The sequence below is a fragment of the Pleurodeles waltl genome, chromosome 6 (assembly GCF_031143425.1).
Source record: "Pleurodeles waltl isolate 20211129_DDA chromosome 6, aPleWal1.hap1.20221129, whole genome shotgun sequence".
Lineage (NCBI taxonomy): Eukaryota > Metazoa > Chordata > Amphibia > Caudata > Salamandridae > Pleurodeles > Pleurodeles waltl.
In genome coordinates, this window is record NC_090445.1 from 286,638,296 (window position 1) to 286,646,414 (window position 8,119).

The window sequence follows — 8,119 nt, forward strand, 5'->3', positions numbered from 1 at the left end:
CTCCTGTACCACCTGTCAAGCCAGTGGTAAGACAGGTGGACATCCAAAGGCCCCCCTCATTCCACTTCCAGTGGTGGGGGTCCCCTTTGAAAGAGTGGGTGTGGACATAGTGGGTCCACTTGAACCTCCCACAGCCTCAGGAAATATGTACATACTAGTAGTAGTGGATCATGCTACTAGGTATCCTGAAGCTATTCCCCTTAGGTCGACTACTGCCCCTGCAGTAGCCAAGGCCCTCATTGGTATCTTTACCAGAGTGGGGTTCCCTAAGGAGGTGGTGTCTGACAGAGGTACCAACTTCATGTCAGCATACCTGAAACACATGTGGAATGAGTGTGGAGTGACTTATAAATTCACTGCACCCTATCATCCACAAACTAATGGCCTTGTTGAGAGATTCAACAAGACATTAAAAGGCATGATCATGGGGCTCCCAGAAAAACTCAAAAGGAGATGGGATGTCCTCTTGCCATGCCTGCTTTTCGCTTACAGAGAGGTGCCTCAGAAGGGAGTAGGGTTCTCACCCTTTGAACTTCTGTTTGGCCACCCTGTAAGGGGACCACTAGCTCTTGTGAAAGAAGGCTGGGAGAGACCTCTTCATGAGCCTAAACAAGATATAGTGGACTATGTACTTGGCCTTCGTTCAAGGATGGCAGAGTACATGGAAAAGGCAAGTAAAAACCTTGAGGCCAGCCAACAGCTCCAGAAGTTTTGGTATGACCAAAAGGCTGCAATGGTTGAATTTGGACCACGGCAGAAAGTCTGGGTTTTGGAGCTTGTGGCTCCCAGGGCACTTCAGGACAAATGGAGTGGCCCTTACCCAGTGCTAGAGAAGAAGAGTCAGGTCACCTACCTGGTGGACCTAGGCACTAGCAGGAGCCCCAAGAGGGTGATCCATGTGAACCGCCTTAAGCTCTTCCATGACAGGGCTGATGTGAATCTGTTGATGGTAACAGATGAGGATCAGGAAGCTGAGAGTGAACCTCTCCCTGATCTTCTCTCATCAAACCCTAAAGATGGTTCAGTAGATGGAGTGATCTATTCAGACACCCTCTCTGGCCAACAGCAATCTGACTGCAGGAAGGTCCTGCAACAGTTTGCTGAGCTCTTTTCCCTAACCCCTGGCCAGACACACCTGTGTACCCATGATGTGGACACAGGAGACAGCATCCCTGTCAAAAACAACATTTTCAGATAATCTGACCAAGTTAAGGAAAGCATCAAGGTGGAAGTCCACAAGATGCTGGAATTGGGAGTAATTGAGCACTCTGACAGCCCCTGGGCTAGCCCAGTGGTCTTAGTCCCCAAACCTCACACCAAAGATGGAAAGAGAGAGATGAGGTTTTGTGTGGACTACAGAGGACTTAATTCTGTCACCAAGACAGATGCCCATCCCATTCCTAGGGCTGACGAACTGATTGACAAATTAGGTGCTGCCAAATTCTTAAGTACCTTTGACTTAACAGCAGGGTACTGGCAAATCAAAATGGCACCTGGAGCAAAAGAAAAGACAGCATTCTCCACACCTGATGGGCATTATCAGTTTACTGTTATGCCCTTTGGTTGAAAGAATGCCCCTGCCACCTTCCAAAGGTTGGTGAATCAAGTCCTTGCTGGTTTGGAGTCCTTTAGTGCAGCTTATCTTGATGATATTGCTGTCTTTAGCTCCAGCTGGCAGGATCACCTGGTCCACCTGAAGAAGGTTTTGAAGGCTCTGCAATCAGCAGGCCTCTCTATCAAGGCACCCAAATGCCAGATAGGGCAGGGAACTGTGGTTTACTTGGGACACCTTGTAGGTGGAGGCCAAGTTCAGCCACTCCAGCCTAAGATCCAGACAATTCTGGACTGGGCAGCTCCAAAAACCCAGACTTAAGTCAGGGCATTCCTTGGCTTGACTGGGTATTACAGGTGGTTTGTGAAGGGATATGGATCCATAGTGACAGCCCTCACAGAACTTACCTCCAAGAAAATGCCCAAGAAGGTAAACTGGACTGTAGAATGCCCACAGCCCTTTGACACCCTGAAACAAGCAATGTGCACAGCACCAGTTCTAAAAGCTCCAGATTACTCCAAGCAGTTCATTGTGCAGACAGATGCCTCTGAACATGGGATAGGGGCAGTTTTGTCCCAAACAAATGAAGATGGCCTTGACCAGCCTGTTGCTTTCATTAGCAGGAGGTTACTCCCCATGGAGCAGCGTTGGAGTGCCATTGAGAGGGAGGCCTTTGCTGTGGTTTGGTCCCTGAAGAAGCTGAGACCATACATCTTTGGTACTCACTTTGTAGTTCAAACTGACCACAGACCTCTCAGATGGCTGATGCAAATGAAAGTTGAAAATCCAAAACTGTTGAGGTGGTCCATCTCCCTACAGGGAATGGACTTTATAGTGGAACACAGACCTGGGACTGCCCATGCCAATGCAGATGGCCTTTCCAGGTTCTTCCACTTAGAAAATGAAGACTCTCTTGGGAAAGGTTAGTCTCATCCTCTTTCGTTTGGGGGGGGGGGGGTTGTGTAAGGAAATGCCTCCTTGGCATGGTTACCCCCTGACTTTTTGCCTTTGCTGATGCTATGTTTTGAATTGAAAGTGTGCTGAGGCCTGCTAACCAGGCCCCAGCACCAGTGTTCTTTCCCTAACCTGTACTTTTGTTTTCACAATTGGCACATCCTGGCATCCAGGTAAGTCCCTTGTAACTGGTACCCCTGGTACCAAGGGCCCTGATGCCAGGGAAGGTCTCTAAGGGCTGCAGCATATCTTATGCCACCCGGGGGACCCCTCACTCAGCACAGACACACTGCTTGCCAGCTTGTGTGTGATGGTGAGGACAAAACGAGTAAGTCGACATGGCAGTCCCCTCAGGGTGCCATGCCAGCCTCACACTGCCTATGCAGTATAGATAAGTCACCCCTCTAGCAGGCCTTACAGCCTTAAGGCAGGGTGCACTATACCATGGGTGAGAGCACCAGTGCATGAGCACTGTGCCCCTACAGTGTCTAAGCCAAACCTTAGTCATTGTAAGTGCAGGGTAGCCATAAGAGTATATGGTCTGGGAGTCTGTCAAACACGAACTCCACAGCACCATAATGGCTACACTGAAAACTGGGAAGTTTGGTATCAAACTTCTCAGCACAATAAATGCACACTGATGCCAGTGTACATTTTATTGTAAAATACACCCCAAAGGGCACCTTAGAGGTGCCCCCTGAAACCTTAACCAACTACCCGTGTAGGCTGACTGGTTTTAGCAGCCTGCCACACTCGAGACATGTTGCTGGCCACATGGGGAGAGTGCCTTTGTCACTCTGTGGCTAGTAACAAAGCCTGCACTGGGTGGAGATGCTATCACCTCCCCCAGGCAGGAGCTGTAACCCCTGGCGGTGAGCCTCAAAGGCTCACCCCCTTTGTTCCAGCACCACAGGGCACTCCAGCTAGTGGAGTTGCCCGCCCCTCCGGCCACGGCCCCACTTTTGGCGGCAAGGCTGGAGGAAATAATGAGAATAACAAGGAGGAGTCACTGGCCAGTCAGGACAGCCCCTAAGGTGTCCTGAGCTGAAGTGACTCTAACTTTTAGAAATCCTCCATCTTGCAGATGGAGGATTCCCCCAATAGGGATAGGAATGTGACCCCCTCCCCTTGGGAGGAGGCACAAAGAGGGTGTACCCACCCTCAGGGCTAGTAGCCATTGGCTACTAACCCCCCAGACCTAAACACGCCCTTAAATTTAGTATTTAAGGGCTCCCCTGAACCTAGGAACTCAGATTCCTGCAACCTAAGAAGAAGAGGACTGCTGAGCTGAAAAACCCTGCAGAGAAGACGGAGACACCAACTGCCTTGGCCCCAGCTCTACCGGCCTGTCTCCCCCCTTCTGAAGAAAACTGCTCCAGCGACGCTTTCCCCAGGACCAGCGACCTCTGAATCCTCAGAGGACTGCCCTGCTCTAAAAGGACCAAGAAACTCCTGAGAACAGCGGCCCTGTTCAACAAAGACTGCAACTTTGTTTCCAGAGGAGCAACTTTAAAGACCCCTGCAATTCCCGCCAGAAGCGTGAGACTTGCAACACTGCACCCGGCGACCCCGACTCGACTGGTGAAGAAACAACGCTACAGGGAGGACCCCCAGGTGACTCCAAGACTGTGAGTAACCAAAGTTGTCCCCCCTGAGCCCCCACAGCGACGCCTGCAGAGGGAATCCCGAGGCTCCCCCTGACCGCGACTGCCTGACTCTAAGAGCCCGACGCCTGGAAAAGGCCCTGCACCCGCAGCCCCCAGGACCTGAAGGATCGGAACTCCAGTGCAGGAGTGACCCCCAGGAGGCCCTCTCCCTTGCCCAGGTGGTGGCTACCCCGAGGAGCCCCCCCCCCTTGCCTGCCTGCACCGCTGAAGAGACCCCTTGGTCTCCCATTGATTCCTATTACAAACCCGACGCTTGTTTGCACACTGCACCCGGTCACCCCCGCGCTGCTGAGGGTGTACTTTCTGTGTGGACTTGTGTCCCCCCCAGTGCCCTACAAAACCCCCCTGGTCTGCCCTCCGAAGACGCGGGTACTTACCTGCTGGCAGACTGGAACCGGGGCACCCCCTTCTCCATTGAAGCCTATGTGTTTTGGGCACCACTTTGAACTCTGCACCTGACCGGCCCTGAGCTGCTGGTGTGGTAACTTTGGGGTTGCTCTGAACCCCCAACGGTGGGCTACCTTGGACCCAAACTTGAACCCCGTAGGTGGTTTACTTACCTACAAAACCTAACAAATACTTACCTCCCCCAGGAACTGTTGAAAATTGCAGTGTGTCCACTTTTGAAATAGCTATATGTGTTTTATGTAAAAAGTATATATGCTATTATGATTATTCAAAGTTCCTAAAGTACTTACCTGCAATACCTTTCAAATGAGATATTACATGTAGAGTTTGAACCTGTGGTTCTTAAAATAAACTAAGAAAAGATATTTTTCTACACAAAAACCTATTGGCCTGGAATTGTCTCTGAGTGTGTGTTCCTCATTTATTGCCTGTGTGTATGTACAACAAATGCTTAACACTACTCCTTTGATAAGCCTACTGCTTGACCACACTACCACAAAATAGAGCATTAGTATTATCTCTTTTTGCCACTATCTTACCTCTAAGGGGAACCCTTGGACTCTGTGCATACTATTCCTTACTTTGAAATAGTGCATACAGAGCCAACTTCCTACAAGTGGGCACCACGTTAATGAAAGAAAGCCGCTTGGCTCCTTCCTCAACACACCATTGTTCCCCCCATTCATACCCTTCGTGTTGCTTGTTTGTTTTTAGCTCTAATTTCTCACTATGGTGAGGCTGCCACACTTCATGTTTTGTCAAGTGGGTGCCACGTTGATGAATGAAACCCCCTAATCCATACTCTTTGTGTTGCTTTCTTTTAGATATTCTTTTATACACAATTGGTGCAGTCCCCAGCCCTTTCATAGGTATTATTCCTTTAATATTTTTTGGACAGGACAGTCAGCACAGTGTTTTCTAACTGTAGAACGACTGTTAGCTCTACTACGAAAAGATTAATTACAGGAATGTGTCCAAGATAAAGATCAATGCCAAAGAAAACTACAAATTGAAACCAGAATCACAGAACACGATGTCCAGTGCTTAGAATTAAATGCTAGTTACCCGAAATAGGTTTGCACGTGTGTTGAACTGATTTTACTTATCCCTTCCCTGTTTCTTCTCATGCCGTTCCTGTTTTTTTCCATTTTCCACCCCCCTCTTCCGTTGGCCATCCTCCATTCAGTTGTCAAAGCCACTATCTCACCCATAGGCGAGACCTATGGCTTTGCCAATGCTTGTTTATAGATATTATGCTTTTAGCTTTAGTGTGATCCTACAGTTTTTTTTAATATATATTGCTGCTTTAACTGAATGACCTTTTTTTTAGCTCATGTATTAATGTGCTGGCATTAGCTTATTTTTTATTGTGTCCGCTTTCCAAATAGGCAGATTTTTCCTTTGGTGCAAGTCATCCTACCTTCACTACCATTTATTAGCCACCCCCACTGCTAGGAGCGCTCAAGTAGATAGTGCTTCGGAGAGGCTGTGGACAGTATTTGTGTTAGCATTTCTTCCAAAAGTGGTATTTTATGTCACGTTCGGTCTACACCAACAACATGATGCAACTCCTGAGGTAATTAATAATTACAAACACCATAATTCTATAAGTGTAGATCAGCTATTCATTTTGTGATTACCATGCCATGCACTCAATGAAAATTGAGTTACGTGGAGGTATCACTCAATACACAAACTAGGACAGACAAAAACTAAAAATTGTTAGCCTTTTTATGTTATTAGCACACCTCTCAACCTACAAACTTTCCGTTGTGGGTGAAGCCAGACGTTTTTGGTGCGTGATCCCAATGAAATTAATGAAGGATATGCAAGGATTGCAAGGTAGGTGAACACAATGAACCTTACAATAACTACAAATCGCGTGGAACCCATCAACTACAGATGAGCTGTGAGAATTGCAAAAGAAAAAACCCCTTCCTTGTGGGTCCTAACGTATGACATAACTTTATCTGCCATTGGTACTGATGAAAGCGTGTTTACCGTTTTGTCAGTTAAGCTGAAGGGCCTGATTACTGTCAAATGCTGCCAGCTACGATGGGTGTCTTTTTTCTACTGCTGGGCACTCTCCATATATACTGGTCTGTCAGTCAGCGTATTTTTACACCATTTTGGATCACTTAATTACACAAAATATGTTAGCTCAATTACGTGAACTAGACTGACGCGGTTCAACACTCTTAAGCACGAAACAGCTCTTGTCACACCCCAGCTCTTGCCTCAAAGCACCATCAAAGTACTTGAATAGTTCAGGAGTGCCCTTTCAAAACCTGTGGCTTTTTAGAAAATGTAAGTGAAAACTGCGCTGCAAAATGCTCCACATGGCAGTATTTTAAAAAAGTTTTCACAATGTAGAATCTTCTGTCTCCCAAGTCTGCTTTGAAGAAGCTGGGCATTCTCATTTCACTCACTAGTTCAAATTTAATTGTGTACATTTTCAAATCAGGCCTCTGGTGCGCCAATGGTGAAAGTTGGTAGAACCAGTGGGACAACTGGGTGCTACTATCCATGGAACATTTTTGGGCACCTGCACTTATTTTTCAAAAATTAAGGACAGATATTTTGAAGTAATAGAGAATAATACTGTATTATTCGCTATTATTGTAATAAAAAAATGGAGCACGAGGAGAAGGAATGATACCTTAACTGGCATCTGAGGCAAGTAAATGCTTTTAATTATATGTTGTATGTATGCTTGCAGGTGAGAGTATATTGCTGTGAGAGAGAACTTAAATATGTGTGAGCATGTCTATATGTGAACATTTGTGTGTTTGAGTGAAATTGACCGAAAGTCAGTCAGTGAGTGAGAACGATTTAGTGTATATGAGTGAATCATACTGAGTGAGTAAGAGTGACTGCAAGTGATTGATTGAATGACTGAAAAAGAAATCAGAACGAGTGTGAGGAGTGTTAGGGAGTGAGAGTGAGAATAAGCATGAGCGACGGTGAATCTATGAATGAGTCAGTGAGTATAAGCAATAATGAGTAAGAGTGATTGCAATTGATTGTGGGTGAGTAAGTGAGTGAGAAAGTATGAATGGGTCAGGCTAAGTGTGAATGTGATTGAAAGTGAGTGTGTGTAAATGAATTAGTGATTCAGGGTAAGTGAAAGTAAGAACTTGAGAATGAGTGAGTGCAAGAACATGTGAGTGAGAGAATATGAGCAAATCAGAATAGGAAAGAGAGAGAGTGAGTGAGGGTGAATGAGTGCTAAAGAGTGAGCTTTAGCAAAAGTAAGAACAGGTGCAAGAGTGAGTGAGAATGAAAAGGTGAGTGCAAGTGAGTGAAATGAATGAGTGAGACTGAGTGTGAGTGAATGGGAATGAGTATGAGCAAGTGAATATAAGTGAGCATTAGTGAGAATGTGAATTTATGCACCAATGACTGGCATTGGTCCTGGCATGCAAAAGGTAGTTCTTGGCTAATAGAGGCATCCATGGCAAAATACTGGCAATGGCATATCGGATCAACTCTTTCCATGGCAGGCACCTCTGAGAAAATACTGACATACTGGGGGTAA